The sequence below is a fragment of the Trichoplusia ni genome, chromosome 13 (assembly GCF_003590095.1).
Source record: "Trichoplusia ni isolate ovarian cell line Hi5 chromosome 13, tn1, whole genome shotgun sequence".
Lineage (NCBI taxonomy): Eukaryota > Metazoa > Arthropoda > Insecta > Lepidoptera > Noctuidae > Trichoplusia > Trichoplusia ni.
The window spans coordinates 11175521-11196852 of record NC_039490.1 but is presented as its reverse complement, the minus strand read 5'-3'; the positions used below and the strand labels follow the sequence as shown (position 1 = coordinate 11196852).

The following is a 21332-nucleotide window of genomic DNA, read 5'->3' as shown; positions in this document are numbered from 1 at the left end:
GCGAAAGAACATCGACCTGTACCTCATTCGATTTTTCCAAAATGTTTGATTTTAATTTTACCCCCTAGAGGTAAAAGAAAGGGATCCCCGGATTATTGTTCCGATACAATATATGACATTTCCTAAAACAAAATCCAAAGTTTTTCAATCTTGCGCTGATTACGAAATCAGCCTACGCCTTGTTGTACGGCATACAATACCGTATGTGATTGTATACTATTCGCTTTCTCAGGGCTTTAATCCGAAAACCGCTAATTTTAAGGAAAAAAGAGACGTTGTTGTGGACAATTTTATGAGGATCAATTGTTTTTGAAGACCTCCATTGACCTCCGAGCAATAGGCCCGAAATATTTGCAAAAAACTGATTAAAAAAAATACTAATTAAAAAAGTCAAAAGGTCACGCCTTTTGACCTTTGAAAAACATTGGATAGATTTGGGTCGCAAGCTTGGCCACCTCGTTCGCCAGATTTGACTTTTCTCTCTGGGGTTACGTCAAAGATAAGGTGTTCGTAACGGAATGCGAGACCGCCGAAGAAATGCGTCATCGCCTCGAGGAGAACGCACTCAACACGTTGCGTACGGAGTGTGCTCAGGACCCCACCTTTTTGCCCCGGGTTCAGCAGCAGATTTTGCGCCGCGCCCAAGTTTGTGTGCAAGTAGATGGCGGACATTTCGAACCTTATCTGGTTAGAAGTGAGCGAGATTAAGGTAAGAGTAGATTTGATTTAATAATAAATGAATAAATTTTAATAAATGGCTTAAAGAAAATCTTATGCCAAATTTGGAAGAACCAAGTGTAATCGTAATGATTAATAATAGTTACCATTCGGTAATTATAAGGGTCGGTTCATATCTAACGGAATATGCGTCGCGTATTATCGGTCGCGTAACGCCAGAACTGACAAATGTATAGAAAAACACTCGACCGTTCACACTCAACCGGTGATACGTTAGTGCGTCGAGCGTACAGCGTCTATTCCGTTTCCGTCAACGCATTATCGGTCGACGTAAGAGCGGCAACGTCGCGCGCGCCACGCTCTACGTGTATTTTGATTGATGCATATAGACTAGGCGTAACATTAGCAGAGATTATTGGGCAAATTATTGGGCCTATTGAACTGCTTGAGAACTTGAATGGAACTAATTACCTACATTTTTTAAGAGAAGATTTACCAACCCTGTTAGAGGACGTACCACTAGCAGATCTTCGCGACATGTGGTTTCAATAAGATGGCTGCCCAGCGCATTTCGCAGTGCAAGTAAGAGATTTCCTTGACCAGGAATATCCGGGAAGGTGGATTGGACGTTCGGGCATTTTCTCGTGGCCCGCCCGTTCACCAGATTTAAATCCCCTGGATTTTTTCTATTGGGGAGTTTTCAAAGAAAAAGTTTACTCAAAGCCCATTGAGAACGTAGCCGACCTGCGTGAACGCATTTCTCAAGCAGCTGAGGCGATCAACTCTCGAAGATATGCCCGACTAATAAGTAGATCTTTTTTAAGAAGATGTAGGGCTTGTATTGAGCCTGATGGTAAACAATTTGAACATTTATTGTAATAAAAAACGTTATTTCTCTATCATCTGACTTTTATTCCAACAAACCTAATTATTTTACTAATTTTACTAACTTTTTTTCACTTTGGTAAAAGTGGCGTCACTATCTGTCTCGCTCACTCATGGCGAACATACCCATTATCCATCTCTCTCATCATTTTGTCTTAAAATTAAGAACCTACCTAGAGCTTGTGTGAATTAAAAACATTTTAACTGAGTAAAATGTGATAGCAAAAATCGGGTTACTTGAGGTTTTATTTTTTTTACTCTTTTCTATTGTATGGAACTAACAAGTATTGTACCATTTTAGAATTCTGATTAAATGCGCCAACTTTTAATGCCACTTGCCAAGGCACTCTAGTACATTTTTTTTATAGGAGGGCCTGTCAAAGTCGACGAATCTTGAAAATTGTAAATTCGTAGTTTAACAAATAGTCTCAATTCTCGGAAACTATTGGGATTCTAGAAATGTTATTTAGGATTACGTTTCCAAAGTTCAAATGAACAAAAATAAAAAAGAATAACCACAATAACCGAAAAATGATACAGTTTGATCAAATTTCTAGGTTTTTCTTAAAATGCCCATAATTTTTAAACTGCATGGGATAGATTTTTTTTCACATTTTTCTCGTGATGGTTATGATCAATCCTGTCACCCCGTTTCGGCTTGACGTTGAGTTTTGGGACACCCTGTATAGATGAGTTGCGTGTGTTTATTAATTCCTTTGATAATTTTTTGCGTGCTGATGATCAGGTTTGTAAATCTCGTAGATCTTGTTTGCGCTATTGTTCTAAAGAGGACAGTAGTCCTTTGTATAATTGTAAGGAATCTGAGTTGCATTTTAATTTACGTGCTCGGAAGTGGGCTGAACGTGTTCAAACTTTTAGATTTGATGATCCTTTCGTTGTTGAGCATAGATTTTGTTATAGATTTTTAAAAAAGTTTTTTGATGATATTAAATCGCCAGTTGTCGATGTGGAGTTACGTCCTATGTATGATGCTTATTGTAATTGGTCTTTAGAAATTTGTTGTTGGTGGAATCGGTTTATTAGTACCAAAGGTGTTAAACGTCAACAGTTATATTTGTATGGTCCGAGTAATGTTGGTAAAACTTCTTTTATAGAACGTTTAATCGGTAGGCAGATGATGCAATATGTTTTTTTCCCTGGTGTTGGTAAGTTTTTTTATGCAGGGATATCGTGAGGGTTTTCATAAGGTTATTTTGTTTGAAGAATTTTCGTATAAATTTTGTGTTTCATCTATGTTGAAGCGTTTATTGGAAGGTCGCAAGTTTGCTTACCCTGTTAGAGTAAGCAAACGTGTGAGAGTGATATGTTGATGGTTTTTAAAGGTCCTATTATTTTTGTTTCTAATGAGTAAGATGAATCTATGGATGAAGCTTTAAAGAATCGTTTGTTGTTTGTTAGTGCCTATGATGCGTACTGGCAGATGGAGAAACCGATCGTACCGAAGGAGGAGGAGATGGACTCGCCGCCCCCGGAAGATGAAGTCTATGTATTATCGTCGAAGGAGAGTGATGAAGAAGCGTAAGAAGACAGTACCTGTTAATATTGTGCCTCGTGTTACATTGTATCGTCCTCCTGGTAAATTGATGAAATTCAGACCTATATCAATTTTACCAGCGTTCAGCAAGATTTTTGAAAAATTTATGTTAAAACAACTTCTACATTATTTCAATGACAAGACCCTCTTACATAGCGAGCAATACGGTTTTACAAAGGGACGTTCAACTACCGATGCCGGTGTAGCTTTTCTAAAACACATCTACGAAGCTTGGGAGAACTCTCAGAACGCTATTGGCGTGTTCTGTGACCTTTCAAAGGCATTCGATTGCGTCCGGCGCGACACATTAATATGCAAACTCGAATATTATGGTATCAAAAATAGATCACTGGATTTAATTAATTCCTATTTGAGTGCTAGGGTCCAATGTGTAGATGTTAATGGTAGTAAGTCCACCGAACTACCTCTGAAACTAGGGGTACCCCAGGGTTCAATACTCGGCCCATTTTTATTTTTAGTTTATATTAATGACTTACCATTCTCTTTAAAAGGTATATGTGACGTTGTGCTGTTTGCAGACGATACTAATAATATAAATATAACTTTAATATTTAAAGTTAACAGGAACAGAAATGAATTTAAAGAAGTAAATAGTGCACTTACTCGGGTCACACTAACACGGAGGTGGCATAAATTTGTTTTTAAGTTAATAATTTAGTTTTGAATGCCAAAAAAACCAAACGTGTTAAATTCGCGATGCCTAATGTTAAGACTCTTGGGCCAGATATTGTTATAAATAATGAAGTGCTAGAGACTGTAGAATCAACGGTTTTTCTCGGCATTACAGTTGATGCAAAATTAAAATGGACGGCGCATATTGCTTACCTGGCGAATAAACTCAGCTCTGCCGCTTATGCGGTTAGAAAAGTTAGGCAGATTACTGACGTGGACACAGCTCGTCTTGTTTATTTCAGCTACTTCCACAGCGTTATGTCCTATGGCATACTTCTGTGGGGTAAGGCGGCTGATATCAAAACGATATTCGTCTTACAAAAGCGAGCTGTCAGATCCATTTACCAGCTAGGCTATAGAGCAGGGGTGGCCAACAGGTCGATCGCGATGGACCGGTCGATCGCGACTGTTAGTCCAGTCGATCGTGGCAAGGGAAAAAAATGTAAATACCTACGAAGACCAAACTGCGCAACGTTATCACTAACTGCTGCATGCATCAACTTGTACCTGCCTATAATTTTTCAATCGCGGTTCCGTCACTGTATTTACGTATCCTCTATTCTACGTATTACAGTCTTTTGTTTTCGTTACGCGATGACCAATAATCGGGAAGCGAGTGGGATACGGGGGAGGGGCGGGTGTCAATCCGTTCCGTGTCACGTCTCAGTATGTCAGTTGACATTGACGACCGAAACTACCGGGGTTACGAAGTTTCGACGATTACCGATGTAAATTACGACTAGACTCTGTATCACGCGCACCTTATTGTTGTTTACATACATTATGGATAAGTGGTTGAAAAGAAACGCTGAAGGAACATCAAATGAGGAAAGAAATGCTTCGGAAGGTTCATCAAATAAAGTAAGTTAATATTTTTGATATTGTTACTAGGTATAGCAAACGTTCTCTCAATATGCCTTCTATACTACAAGTAGTACGAAATTTACTTTCAAAATAAGCAAATACAAATAATAACGCCGATCGTTGGCGAACATTGAGTGATACCTACGTGCCGCGATATGTCATTGACCTCCCAAGCGCTTCACGAAGATTTCGCGCCCATATTACATCAAACGATGTGTTAATGGTGCATGCTGCCAAATTTCTTGAAGTGTATTCTAATATTAGGAAATTAATTCTTATTAAATTGGATTTTTTTACTTTTGTTATTATACAAATAATGTTCCTAATATTGTAATTTAATTTATTGCAGATTCTTGATAAATGTGCTCCAAAGAAATCAAAAACTTATCACTTTCACCAAGAATGGGAATTGGACTACTTCTTTACTATGGTGAATGGAAACAGTTGCTGCCTAATATGTAATACATCCCTGGCAATACCCAAAAAAGGAAATTTAGAGCGACATTTTAACACAATGCATAGTAAATATCAGACTGATTTTCCACCTAACAGCGAAATAAGAAAGAGCAAATTGCAATCATTAAAATCGCAATTAAAAGTCCAAGAAAACATGTTTTCTGGGCCTATTGAGCAAAGTAAAGCTGCAACTGAAGCTTCTTTCCAAGTAAGCTACAGAATTGCACAAAAGTGCAAACCTTTTTCCGATGGAGAATACATCAAGGAAATCTTCGAAGAAGTGTCAGATTCGCTGTTCGTGAATTTCAAAAATAAAAACGAAATTAAAAAAGCTGTTCATGGTTTACAGCTGTCTCGAAATACTGTGATGCGCCGTATAGAAACAATAAGTAAAATCTTACACGAACAACTACAAAAAGATATCGACCTCTGTGTTGCTTTTTCGCTTCAATTTGACGAGTCAACAGTTGTCACTGATACAGCACAATTACTTGTTTTTATCCGAATGGTCTTCGAAGATTTCTCGACTAAAGAAGAACTGCTAAGCATGATTTCCTTAAAAGAAAAAACTCGTGGTTTTGATATATTCACGGCATTCAAAGCATATATTAGCCAGATTAAGCTACCCTTGTATAAACTCGTATCAATGACAACTGATGGAGCTCCTGCAATGACAGGTATTCATAACGGTTTTATTGCTCTTTGCCACAAAGACGAAGATTTTCCAGACTTCATTAGCTACCACTGCATAATTCACCAACAAGTACTGGCTAGTAAGAGATTAAATACGAAACATGTGATGGATATTTCTTTTAAAATAGGGAAAATAGGGAAAATCCCTCCAAAGGCGGCTCTTTAAACAGCAATTACATGAGAAGGAACCAGAATTGGTATTGCACACTGACGTAAGGTGGTTGAGTCGAAGCAAGTTTTTGCAAAGATTTCGAGATCTATTGGACGAAATAATCAAATTTCTTGATGAAAGGGGTGATGATTATCGGCAACTGCGTGATTTAGACTGGCAATGTGACTTAGCTTTTTTGGCAGATTTTACTGGAAAATTGAGTACATTAAATCTGAAATCAGGTCTAGATTTCTGGGCGTTGGTTTCCAACGAAAAATATCCAAATTTGAAGAAATGTGTTGAACAACTTCATTCGTGTTTTAGTTCAACAATTTTTTTGAGTCAGCATTTTCCTACTTAAAACAAACTAAAAATAAACATCGTTCACGCTTGACAGACGCTCATACGCTAGATTCCTTAAGGTTGGCTATTTCCAACTACAAACCCGATTATGCTAAACTAGTGGAAGATACTCAAGATACTAGTCGCAATGCTAACACTAATATAGAGATTTATTTTATCACATTAAAATTTTTTCTCTTAATAAAATAAAAAATACTACATGTTTGTGTATTGAACTCTGCTGTTTCATTTAAGGTTTCAAGAAGTATGTAATTGGTAGATCGCACAGGGTTTCGTTGGTAAACAAGTGATCTTGGGTCTGATAAAGTTGGCCACCCCTGGCATACATGATATGGAATTAAAATTATTAGAATCGTATTTGAAACGACGCGTTCAACATGTAGATGTCAGTGGCGTGAAATCTGGACCTCTTCCAGTTAAATTAGGCGTTCCCCAGGGATCAATACTAGGCCCTTTCCTATTCCTGGTGTATATAAATGACCTGCCATTCTATTTAAAAGGCATCTGTGATTTAAAGTAAATAGAAATAGAAGTAGTTTTGATGATATTAATGACTCACTTTGTTTAGTTACCAATTGGTTTGCCGTTAATAATTTGGTACTTAACGCTAAGAAAACGAAATGTATAAAATTCGCGATGCCAAATGTAAAAAATTTAGGCCCTAATATTGTCGTTAATAATGAGATATTGGAGACGGTAGAATCTACAGTGTTTTTGGGCATTACAATTGATTGTAAACTTAAATGGGCACCCCACATTTCATGTCTTGCATGCAAGCTTAGTTCAGCTGCCTATGCGGTTAGGAAGGTAAGAAAATTGACCGATGTGGACACAGCTCGTCTTGTTTATTTTAGCTACTTTCATAGCGTCATGTCGTATGGCATACTGTTGTGGGGTAAAGCTGCAGAAATTGAAACTGTCTTCGTTCTGCAAAAACGAGCTATTAGGTCAATATATCAGTTGGGCTCTAGGGTTTCTCTTAGAGAACACTTTAAGGAAGTTAGCATTTTGAGTGTCGCTTCCCAATGCATTTTAGCCAACATATTATATATTCGACAAAACATTACTTTATACACAAAAAAATGTGATGTACATAATATCAATACTAGAAATAGGCACAAATTATGCAGTTCCTCTCACCGGCTACATAGGGTACACAACTCGTTTGTAGGGCTTTGTATTCGTATATTTCGTATATACAACGTGTCCCAAAATTCAACGATAAGCCGGCGCCAAAAGGTAGACCTGCTCATGAGTACATAAGGAAAAATAATAAAAAAAATATAACTAGTTTTTTTTTTTAGTTACAAGAAAAATTCAGAATTCCTTTGAAATTTTACACCCATCATGATATTTTGAGCGACCACGATGACAATTTCTCAAATATGCTTAAGATTTTTTTTTTATCTTATACCTAAATAGTGCTATTATACACCACAACTCTTAAAAACACCAAATTGCCCGCAGTTTTTACACAAAAAACGTTCAAAATCATTTTTTTCCCTAAAATTATGAAATATTTTTACTCTTAGTGTACTTTGACTCATGGTCTTGTAAAAAAAAAGTATGGACACCACTACGGCAAGTTGTTTTTAAAATTGGCGCAACTAATCAAGATTCTAAAAAGGTATAATACTCCAAAATAACTGGCCACAAAAAAAAAAATATGTCTACCATTTGTAAACAATACCCAAATTTCTCAATTGTTCTTATTCGTAGAAATCACTTTTACTTTTTGTACAAAATTAGCCAGATGTTGCAAATTCCTAGAATTTTAATGGAATGTACGATAACATTCAAAATTTAGAGAGAGAGAGAGAGATAGCGAGATGTGTAAGGTAGAGAGGGATAGATAGGTATATTGTTGTATGACAATAATTCAAGTAGAGAGATCATGTTCTCAGCAAGTCAGTACGCTCTGCTCCTCCGTATTGCTTGCGCATATCCGTATTCAATTGACGTAGCTCTCGTACTAACGACTTTTGGCTTTACATTTTGGACTGAATTTAAGTGATCTGTGAACTGAACTGACCTGGCATTATTTTGGACTGTGACATTGTTTTGTGATTTGGACTTTTGCCGTATTTTGGGCTGTTACGCGTTATCATGCCGCTACCATACAGGTCGGTAGAATACGCTAACATGCACCTCATTTATGGCGAATGTCGGTGTAATGCTAACGCTGCGAGCAGACTGTATCGAGAAAGGTACCCGAACGCTCAAAGATATCCTGATTATCGAGTATTTATTAATGTGCATCAAGCGTTTTCGGAGGGTCGTTTGCCTTCAGCTAGAAGAAACGCTGGAAGACCTAGATCGGAATGTGATGAAGAAGTTCTCAATGAAATAAACATTGATTCAACTACCTCAGTACGTGCCATAGAAGCAACTACGGGAATCCCAAAAAGTACAGCACATCGAATTTTAAAACGTCACCGATTGCACCCTTATCATTACAGACGTGTGCAAACATTGCTACCTCGGGACTATCCACTGCGAATCGCATTTTGTCGTGTGATGATTCAAAAGCACCGGGAAGACCCTCAGTTCCTGGGAAAAATATTATGGTCGGATGAATCAACCTGCAAGAAAGATGGTTATTTAAATCTTCACAACCTACACAGCTGGAGCAATGAGAATCCACATGTGATGAGACAAGAGAAATCCCAATATCAATTTAAGGTTAATTTATGGACGGGAATATTAAATGGAAAAGTGATTGGGCCTTTTGAATTACAAGGAAACTTGGATGGGGACAGTTATTTGAACTTTCTACAAAATAATTTGCCAGAATTACTAGAAGACGTCCCCTTAAGTGACCTTCAAAATATGTGGTTTCAAAATGATGGTTGCCCAGCTCATTACGCTAGTCCTGTGAGACAATACCTAGACCAAGAGTTCCCGGGGCGTTGGATCGGGCGACTTGGTCCTATCTTATGGCCACCCCGATCACCCGACCTAAACCCCCTGGACTTTTTTTATTGGGGTTGTCTCAAAGACAGGGTCTAAGCGAAACCGATTGCGACATTAGATGAGCTTCGGCATGAAATAACTCAGACTGCGGCACATATCAATGCAAGAAGATATGCAAGAAAGATAAAAAGGTCCTTTTTAAGGCGATGTCGTGCCTGTATTAACGCCGGAGGAAAACAGTTTGAACATTTACTGTAATGTTAATTATTTAATAAATTAATTACAAAAATAGTTTCCATTGTTTTATTCATTTTTGGAACATTATAATATTTATTACTAACAACATGAACAATTAATGAATTTGGGTATTGTTTACAAATGGTAGACATATTTTTTTTTTGTGGCCAGTTATTTTGGAGTATTATACCTTTTTAGAATCTTGATTAGTTGCGCCAATTTTAAAAACAACTTGCCATAGTGGTGTCCATACTTTTTTTTTACAAGACCATGAGTCAAAGTACACTAAGAGTAAAAATATTTCATAATTTTAGGGAAAAAAATGATTTTGAACGTTTTTTGTGTAAAAACTGCGGGCAATTTGGTGTTTTTAAGAGTTGTGGTGTATAATAGCACTATTTAGGTATAAGATAAAAAAAAAATCTTAAGCATATTTGAGAAATTGTCATCGTGGTCGTTCAAAATATCATGATGGGTGTAAAATTTCAAAGGAATTCTAAATTTTCCTTGTAACTAAAAAAAAAAACTAGCTATATTTTTTTTATTATTTTTCCTTATGTACTCATGAGCAGGTCTACCTTTTGGCGCCGGCTTATCGTTGAATTTTGGGACACGTTGTATAATAAATTACCCCGAGACATGCTAGACTTGCCCTTTAATTCATTTAAGTCTGTAGCAAAAACTAAGCTCTGTAAAAAGGCGTACTACACCTTAAATGATTATTTCAACGATAAAAATTGTTGGTCGCTCTGAAAGGCACAAGGCGGTTCAGTGTGGAGTTGCTGTTATTTTAATTCTTGATTGACGTACAGATTGTATGTGACAGTTTTATAATTTTTAAATGATCCACATACGCTTGGTATGTTTATTTTATAGAAATGTTTGGTTTTATTTCTAATACGATTATGCGTATGTTATGTTATATTGACATGTATAATTATATTATTAATAAAATTTAATTACAAATGAATGTATTTAATGAGGGGAATTTAGTTTATTAATAGATCAAATAAGTCATATCCCACCCTCTGGAAACACTGTCTTATTTTGCAGCGTTTCCTTAATAATCAATTTAGGTGTAAATATATTTATGTAACAAAAGCGACAGCGTGCAGCGTGTGGAGTTTGTTGCGCCGTTTTTTCTTCACAGCTAGAGCACTTAGGAAGCGGTGAAGGGTGGGCGATACGGGGAGCTGTCTGTATATTTTGACGTTCAATAAGTGCTACCTTGTAGCCTATTTTGAATAAATGGATTTTGATTTTGATAAATCTCACTATTAACATTTTAAGCCATCTTACCATCGATAACTTAAATTAATGAGAAGTATTGAGTTATTTAACCATATTTTATGTAATAATCGTAATAAAGTAGCTATTTATTCTTTATCATCTAAGATCTATGCGATAAAGTTTCAACATGGATTATTTAAGCAGGCAATAGAATAATTAGGTAGGTACTTATCTCGACGTCTTTTGTGTTAGTGTTATCATGGAGAAAAACAGTGAAGAGCTGTTTAATGATGTTGTTACGGGCTTGAAGGAACAAGGACTAGTTTCTGTTAACGTTTATCGTAATAAGAGAAGTGAGTTTGTCTACGAAAGTCAATCACAAGAATTATTACCAAAATCATCGTGCTCTTCAGAGTTACAGTTGTACAACTACGAAGTAAATGGAAACGGAGAAATGATACTTTTGAACACATCCGATCGACTTGAGAATGTTCTCCTGGAGCAGTCTCAAGTCTGTACGCCTGCATTTAACGCCGAACAGAGCTGTCAAGGTAATGGCGAGACAGATACAGACGCCAACAGATACAGATGCCAATATTGACGACTTCTCCTTTCGCGGGTCTGCTGGCAGAGATTTCTTAAGAAATAAGCAGTACCCTTGTACATCATTTATATTTATGTTATGTTACTTTTAAGACCTCTTGTGTGTACATAAATTATTAAATAAATAAATAAATACAGGTTCTTCATCAATTACTGATTTGAATGATATTACCACTTCGTCATTTTTAAACCAGCCTCAGATACCTTCCAGCCTAAGTCATAACTCGGAAAACATTGTCCAGATTATTGTCGAAGTTATACCTGATGCAGAATTTCCTACAATTTTGAATTCATATGATTTTGAAATCGGAAGTTTTCATGTTGTTGAGGAAACACGAACTGATACAAACTCTCCTACTATTTTGAACTCGTATGATTTTAACTTAGAACCTGAATTATCAACTTCTTTTGTAGTAGCCACGAGTAGTAGAACGAGGGATGATGATAACTATGATGATACCCGGATCAGACGTCCTGCTCTTCTGAAGATGATGACAGTGGTATGATCGAGGCGAATAGTACTGGAAGGAAGACAAAGAAAAGAAAAGGCTTAGCTGATGCAGAGCATTGGAAAGCCCGCATGAATAAAAAGTTAAGAGAACAGGGAAAAGACTACATAGGGTGGAGAAGAAATGAAAATTCATGTAATACGCATAATGCACCACGATTAGCAAAAACATTGAAAGAGACTTGCAATTCTGCTTTCTGTCGCGCGTCCAAAGAACGCCACTGCCACGAATTTACATCAGAATGTAGACAGCGATTGTTTGATCTATTTTGGATTTTAAGTTGGGATCAAAAGAAAATGTTTGTGATTAAGACTACCGATAAAATAAAAACTTTAAGACCAAAAAGAAATACCAGAAGAGAAGCATCACTTCAATATTACTTGAAACAAGGGGATATAAAATTAAGAGTTTGTAAGAAAATGTATTTAAATACTTTATGTATTGGAGAGTGGTCAGTAAGAAGCTGGGTAAATAAATCCGAATGTGGTATGTTCGCAAAAGAAACTGCTGAGCAAATAGAAAAAAGAAGAGGGGAGAGGTGAAAAGACTGTCACGTGAATTTTTAGTCGAGTATATCGAAAATTTACCAAAGCTCCCATCACACTACTGCCGCAAAGATACGTCTAAGGCATACTTAGAACCGATTCCTGGAGGTATGGCGGAAGTGTATAGGACCTATACTGAAGCGAGCACAATAAAAAACCTCGTTCCGTTATGTAGAACCATGATAGTACACTTAATGAACTGTACTAGTACGGAGCGTTCTTTCAAATGTCCGAGCAAGCACAAGACTATAATGTAATAGCTTATTAGTATTAGGCAGTAGGTATTAGGCATTGAAATCAGATTTCAATTGGTGGACTGAATACTATAATTTAGCTAAAAAAAAAAAATGTGATGAGATTCATCAAGACATTTCAATGTATAGAATCGCACTACTGCAAATCAGCCACGTCAACAAGAAAATATGTTTTTTCAGACCTAAACATTAAAAAATGTGGAGACTTTATCAAGAAATGAAAAAATCGAAATGAAATTGGCTTGGATACCCAGGAACCGGGAGGATCTAGATGCTGTAGAACTTATCTTGTCGGAATTTCAGTCAAGTCTAGTAGGAATTAATACTGAGGCCGGAGTATCCAAGGCCATATCATATAGGAACCACATTAAGTAACGGTTAGCACGTATTACACCAAATAATTCTGAACTCTTTACACGGAAACATAACTACATTTACCATTGCCACATAACAACTCACTGATCTTGAACCCAATGATATGTCTCACAACAACGGTAATGCACACATTGGGCAACATTCAGAACAAACCGGCCCAACATAACTGTGCTTATCACTTCCCAAATAAGCCAAAATATGATAGTAAGACGTACAGTAGGTAAGGTACGCGCTTTTATTCAAAAGTTAGAGAAATTTCGTGTCAGCAAGAAAATCAAGGCGGATGGTATGTTTAATTATGCCTATTAAATCTTTTCAGACAATGCTTTTCACTGGTAGAGACATTAAGCCTAAGGTTAGTACGTGGACTGAACTTACACAATTACTAAAAGAGGCTTTCGACTCTGATGACTATGACTACAGACTACTTACTGAAATAAGACAGCGTACTCAAGGAGACCTTGAGAACATAAGACCTGAAGTCCATTTTTTGTCATTTTTATGTTTTAAATTATTTTTATTCAGAATACCAGCATTGATCAAATGGTAAAAGACATTAAGTCCAACAGTCGCTTATTTCGCAGATGTAGAATTATAAATGACATTAACTGCCACACTCAGAAAGGGTAATTAAATTAGTCCTAACGAGTACTTAACTAATTACCATTAAATCTGTTACTACCCGTGCGCGATAAGTTGAGACCCGCGTGGAATTCGACACTTCTCCCCCTTCCCCGCGCACTCACCCGCGGCCACCCGCGGTGTACAGTTGACGACACTATTTTTTATGTCTTACTTGTCTTAGTCTCGTACTGGCTTACGTCACGTATCGACGCGCTCCCGAATAAGTTGTTAGTTTTGTTATAATAGTCCCTGTTAAGTTTATTTGTTATTGCTCCTGTTAAGTTTTTTATTGTTAAAGTTCTTGTAACGTTTTTTGACTGTTTTATTGTTATTATGTTTAATAACAACCTTAAAATGAGAGGTAAAGCTTTGCGTAGTGGAGAAAGAATCTCGTGCTGAAAGTGTTCGAGTTTTTCGAAAACGAAAAGCGAAACCAGCAGTTTTGTTTACCTGTCGACCAGGCAATCAAGAGAACCTGCATAGCAACGGGAGTTTCCAAGGCGACGTTGATGAGGATAAAAACTGAAGCTAAGCGCTTGCAAACTGCTTCACCAACACCAGGATCGTCTTCGGCACTAACTGATGTGAAGTTATCAACACCGGGCTAGAAACGTAGACCTAAGAGTAAAAGCATCCAATTAGATAGTTTTGACATGTGTCCCTTGAAGAATATTGTTGATAGTTTCTACACGGTCAGGAAGGAAATACCTACTTTGAATAAGATCCTCAGTTTGGCTAAAAGAGACCTTAACTTTCAAGGGGAGAAAACGTATTTAAGACAAGTGCTAGTAGACAAACTAGGATACAAATTTAAAAAATGCAAGGACACGAGACACTTTCTCGTTCAAAAACCAGATATTCGAGCGTGGAGAGCGAGATATCTACGACGATTAAAAGAAAACGATAATTTGGGCTCAGAAAAAAGGCCAGTCATTTATATTGACGAAACATGGATTCACTCACATTACACAGTTAGCAAATGCTGGCAAAATAGTACTGATGCTTCAATTAGAAAAAATCACAGTCCCGGGCAAAGATGGGTGATTGTTCACGCAGGGGGAGAAAATGGCTTCATAAATGTAAAAGCAACATAGGTGACTACCATCACGAAATGGATACGACAAATTTAAAAAAATGGCTTATCGAGAAGCTGATACCCAACTTGCCGCCGAATAGTATTGTGGTATTAGATAACGCACCATACCAAATCTACACAAATAGAAAAACCACCTACAAGTGTAGCAACGAAAGTGGTAATAAAGCAATGGCTGTTAGACAACAACATTAAATTCGATGAGCGAATGACGAAATCCGAGATGTATTACCTATTGTACATAAATAAGCCTCCAAAAAAATACATGGTTGATGATCTTTTAAAAGAGCATGGCCACGAAGCTGTTCGTTTGCCTCCCTATATGTGTGACCTCCATCCCATCGAATACATTTGGAATTTGGTCAAACAACGAGTAGCTGATAAAAATGTGAGCCAGCTAGAAAGTGTTATAGAAAAATTAACACGTGATGCTATTAATAGTATAACTGAGAGTGACTGGAAAAAGGAAATAAACCATGTTGACACGCTTAGACAGAAATATTGGGAAGATGATCACCTGCAAGAAGACATCGAGTCCCAGTTAATTATTAACTTACAGTCTGACACCAGCTCAGATAGCGAAAGTCAGAGCGAACCTGAACAACTACCAGAGGGAATAGCAATAATTAGTAGTGATGATGACTAAATGTATAGTAAATTATAACTGAAAAGTTATATGATATGAATGATAAGGGTTGCAGGATGAAGATGACGACAAACTTATTTTTCTAATAAATACTTACACATAAATACATCTTTTATTTAATATAACACCTATCATCATTTTTAGTGATACATAATAAATCTATAGTCTGACAATTACGGTTAATTATTATTATAAAATAATACTAAATCACATAATATTGTAATTCATTTTACTATAGAACATCACTACCTAAATTCGCAGATCCCGCCGCACGCGGAAGCTAGTTTTATTTTTTGTTTCAACTGTACTTGTCAGTGACGTCACCGCGCTCAGGTCTCAACTTATCGCGCACGGGTAGTAAATATCGATCTATCCCAGAGACATAGTTTAAGGGTTCATTAGTTAATGACAACTTTAAGTATCCGTAGGGTAGAACAACGTCAAATCCATTCCATCGATAGCACATCGATAAATGATTGGTGTATCCACACTTGAAAAAGTGATATTTTGAAATAACAAATAAGTTCATATAAACATATAGAAAGCATGTAACTAAGGCATATCAATGGATATAAGTTCTCTTTGCGATCGTTTTTACAAAGCGAAACAGGTACTTTCATATAAATAAAATAAAGCATCTGGTTCTTTCTTTTTCTGGTATCACTTATTACTAACTGTCAATATTTTCAATGATTTAAACTGTCAAATTGTCAAGTTTATGCTGTTCGTTACTTCGTTTTTTGTACAATTTTATTGTTTCAATAAAGTTTTGTGTTGTGCAGCTTTATCTATATAACATACTAGCTGTTGCCCGCGACTTCGTCCCCGTGGGTAGAAGATATAAGTTATGATTTATACCTTCCCTGTTTTTTTCACATTTTCTATTGTACCTATCTTCGCTCCTATTAGTCGCAGCGGGATGGTTTAAAGCCTAAAGCCTTCCTCAATGAATGGTCTATTCAACACCAAAATAATTTTTCAATTTGGACCTGCTCCTGAATTTAGCGCGTTCAAACAAACAAACAAACAAACTCTTCAGCTTTATATATTAGTATAGAGTATAGATTATCATGGTAAGTATCATTTTATGTATTTTCAGTGAATCTATTATGTCAGCAGTTGAGCAACACGTGCTTTTCAAAAACTTTCATACATTGTTAGTTTTATTTCATTTTAGGAGCCTCTACAAGCGAAATCATCACGCAAAAGAGTAGCAAATTTTATCAGCGATGAAAAAGCTTTGTTGGTGCAATTGATAAAAAGAGACCAATTGTGGAATCTAAAGTAACCGATGGCAAGTCGGTCGCCAAGAAACAGGCAGCGTGTAATTTGATTACGCAGGAGTTTAATTGTAATGCCAATGTAAACAAGGTAGGATGGCCACTAATAATGATAAAACAGATTGTGAAAGATTAGTTATGATAATTTTTTACATCTATTGTATATTTCAGCGCGAGACGATCACTTTAAAAAGAGCGTGGGGTAACATGAAAGCTGTCACACGTAAAGCTGCTGCATAAAGGGGCAATTTAATAAGGACTGGAGGTGGACCACATGCACCTACTCCATCACCACAACATAATAGGCATGGTTGAAGAGGTTGACACAATTATATCCTCAGAATTCCTTATGGAACCACTCTAGGGTCAATTCTTGTTTCGTTATTATGTCCATACTCTCTTCTAATTTACTATTTTTGTTTATCAGGCTGCACCTGTGGTAATAATTAAGAAATTGGCAATCCATTCGATAGTGATGGCATTATTTTAAATACTATTGCCGTAAACAATATTGATGACCCAACTTCCGTTTCAATTGATATTTTGGGTAAGTTATGAAAAGCTAATGATGATAATCAATAACATGCTTATAAACTCTTTGCACTCAACACTCTCTTGGACAAGAACCCTGACTAATGCGTTCACTGATGAACGAAAGATGTTTAGAGTTCTGTAAAATGAATGTTTGAGTTGTGTTACTATTATTTTTCTTTAAGTAATGTAATTGCTAGATCTATTGTTTCACTTACAGTTATCTACATTTAAGATTGCAGTGATAAGAAAAATGCAGCAGTGGTCAAAACCGCAAATCAAGTGCGTAGACCTACTGAGTATATTCGTCGGGAGGCTGTGTTACGAATAAGACATTTAGAAAACAAGAACAAGATGGAAATGCAAATATTAAAAGCGCAGGTACTATGGATTTGATATTCAATGCAATTGTTTATGTTTAAATTTACAGCCAGAATAACTTATATACTTTTTTCCTTACAGTTGCAAGGAGAAGAAATAAAATAAAAAATCAGCAATGTTAGAAGAGGAGAGGAACAAATATTTATTAGAAAAGGCCAAAATAGAATTAGAGGAACTGAAGAAGACAATAGCAAAACAAGTCCTCCCAACTGATTAGTCCCTACGTAAACATTGAAATAAAATAAAAAAGATTATTCAATGGATTTTTATTTATTAAATAATTAACATTAAGAGAAAAACCTATCAACTAAAGATTGTCGCATTATAAAACCATTGCTGTTTGAGTTTTCACTAAGTGGGGCAACATCATCATTTTGAAAATTAATGTCTTCGCTTGAGGGGGAGTACTGTAGCCACACGAAATACACAACGCTATCGTAACACTATATATTCTTCTTAACACCTATCTACAAGCATGACGTGTTTTACTTATCGACCAACTCCATGTCCCTAAAAGATCATAGATAAAACTGGTCTGCAATGAAATCCTATTTAAAAAAAATGACATAAGTATGACGATGCATATGTTCTGAATCTATCCCCGTTGGCCGATATTTTTCGTCACGTCTAGGTTTTTTCAAAAGTCAAAGCGCCTTTTTGCAAAACAATGTATTTGAGTCTTTTCCATGTGTTCAGAAGATTGTGGAAGATAACGCATCAGACCAAAGTCTAATAGTGAGGCTGACATTCTTTGCATGATACAGAGCTGGCATAATTTACTTGCCAGACCTGCACTTTGAAGCTAACGAGGGCCGTAGATGGATTTTAAATAGTCAGTAGATCTGGCTGATGTCACCACAAATATCAAAGAATGTCTTATAGATTTAGCTGCTGATGGCATGCTTAAAATGGAATTTTATTCACAAAGTGTCGTCATATTTTGGATGCAAAGAAAACTTGAACATCCAGAGCTGGCAAGGGAAGCTTAGTGCCATTCGCCACTTCATACTTGTGTAAACTGATATTTTCCGCAATGTAGACATAAAACCTAAAAAGAGAAATGGACTGCAATTAGAAAACGATTTGATTATTAATGTTTCGAAAAGAACACAACGATTTGATAAAATTATGAAAAACAAACAAGTCCATCTTTCTCACTAAGACTGTGTTGTTATTGTAGTGTTAGAACCTTGCCTTTTTCTAGCCGGCGACCCTCCGACTAAGGTTTCGCGACTCCGTTGGGGGTCGCAACCCACAGATTGAAAAACACTGAACTAGAGAGTTAGTTTGTTTAATTTGTTTTGTTACGTCAAGATTTTATTCCGCATTATATTTAAGGTATACATAAATAAATAGTAAAATAAAAAAATATAGTAATGCACTAATGTACTGTAACTATATTGTAAATCCTTTGCGTACCTTCAATAGGCATGCATACGAGTAACGATGTTATTCCTGTTTTGATTTGTATGAACAATAGATTACTAGCACAATTATAGAAGTACGTATCACCGACTTAAAGTGATTGTCAACAAAATAGCCAAGTTTAGGTTACCACAAAGAAACCTTAATTAAAGGTATAATTACTTATTACGTTTAATATTTTTTCGACTGCTTATGTCAATAGTAAGATTAACTGTAGATCCTATTAATAAATAAAGACATTGATTGATAAGAACACTGACTTTTGCTCGAAATATCTATTTTATCACAACACAACAAAAGAAACAAATGATAATTGTTATCATAACAGTCATATCATAACAGTGACGGAATAATAAAAGTTTTAGAAAAGGCTGATGTGTCAGATGATTTGTGAACTTGATTACCTGTGATAACTTTGATAAGACAATAATTGTTAGGGTCAAAGATTTATAATTATTAATTTTTCGACGTATGTATATGTTTAGAAAGTTTTTGTTCTGCTTCATCTTTTCAGTATTTTACCCCTTTAATGCATCTTGTATCGATTTCGATACATCGAATTCTAATAGTTTTTATCGGATTTTTATTTGAAGTACTGCGTAGGCTGAACATTCATACATTTCTTTGCCTTATTACCCAACAAAAAAAAGTAAGTGTCAGGTGTCAATGTCTTTTCTGTGGAATAATTTCCTTGTCTATGGTGTAGTCGTCAAAGTAGTGCGCGTTTTTCTGAAAACGAAAATAATTCGAATTGATGCCAACAAAAATCACAAAATGGATGGTAAGTCCTTTATTTACTTGGAAACAATCGAATATGCACGACTTTTATGTGTTTAGCTGAGTAAATATCGCATTTTATGTTTGTGTCGAAAACGATACAGCATGCGTTTGGTTCCCGCCTACACCCCATTCAAAAGTTTGTTCATAACGGTTTTGGTTTTGATTTTACTCGCTTTTGGGTATGGCTAAATGCTTTTTTTTTTGCTTTGTAGAGCGGCAAATAGAGAATATGCTTATGAGGTTGGAGAATGGTGAGATTTCAGAAGATGATATTCCTTATTACCCCTCCGAGAAGCCTTGGCAGCTGAATTAGAAGATTTTGAATAATTTGGAAGAATTTCGAGACCCTCCATTGGTTCAAGATGAGCAGCCTATACAAGACGCACAGTCTTCGGAGCTAGTGGAAGCAGAAGCGACTGAATCTCTCATAAATTTGAGGCATTTACTGTGTAAAAAGCAGTCTTTTCCATTTGATAAGAATAATGTCAAATTCGTTGAGTTTGAAGAGTTACTTTCATCAATAATTGAATAGGAAAGTCCTTACCAGTTTTTTAACTATTTTTTCACGAATCAGTTTATGGAAAACATTGTTACTGAATCAACTCGCTACGCAGTCCAGAAACAACCTGACAGACCCGAATTATTCACAATGAGCGAACTTCGCAAATATTATGGGATCCTTATATTCATGTCTGTGTACCATTATCCGAGTACAAGGTCGTAATGGTCCAATAAATTTGGCTTTAGACACATCAAAGAGGCAATGCCTGTGAATAAATTTGAGAAAATGCGAAAGTTACTGCACTTCAATAATAATGATGACTATCTATCTACCAGTAGACCATGCGCAGCATGATAGGTTTCATAAATTACGTCCCGTAATGAAATCAGACAAAGTTTGCCTCTTCGAGCTCAAGTTCATCGTCATCTAGTTCATATTCGTCCAGTACTTCGTCGTCAGATTTCGACAGTTCGTTATCGTCTGAAGGACCAAAAAGATGTTCTCCGGAATTAACTACTAATACAGATGAGTAGAGACCGGATAATATGCATTTACATATTTGCATATTTAAGCGATTTTCAAGGCTAATAACATATTTTTACTAATATCTAGTGATGATGCATATTATTGCTATAACCCTCTATATCATGATGTAGACTGTAAGCAACATACCGTCCGATCTATCACTACATCCATACAATTCGTTTTCTGACAATACATCGCACTGTATACTGTAGTCTACAAACAGAAGTAACGAACAAGTTTAAAAACTAATCACTAGATGGCGTTACTTGTCACCAATTGAAGTTTTTTTACAAAGTCGTTAGTGGTTTGAACAAGTGCGCGCGTGCTCCGAATTGAAAATTATTTAAATATAGTTATTTCGAGTTTTAAGGCTTTATTTTCAATAACTTGAACAGGTAAGTGTTTGAATATTTAATATTTGACGTTATCAATAACATTTATTTTCATTATATTGATCTTTTTTTTTAATTTGTGTTTGTTGCCCGTAAGCTACATTGATAGGACGGATAGGGGTATTATTTTGTGTGTGTATAGATTATAT

General features: G+C 36.1%; 1 pseudogene; it reads left to right on the top strand.

The window, feature by feature from the left end:
* Nucleotides 1-2944: 2944 nt before the first annotated feature.
* LOC113500253 lies at nt 2945-21198 on the top strand (annotated as a pseudogene).
* The last annotated feature ends 134 nt before the right edge of the window (nt 21199-21332 follow it).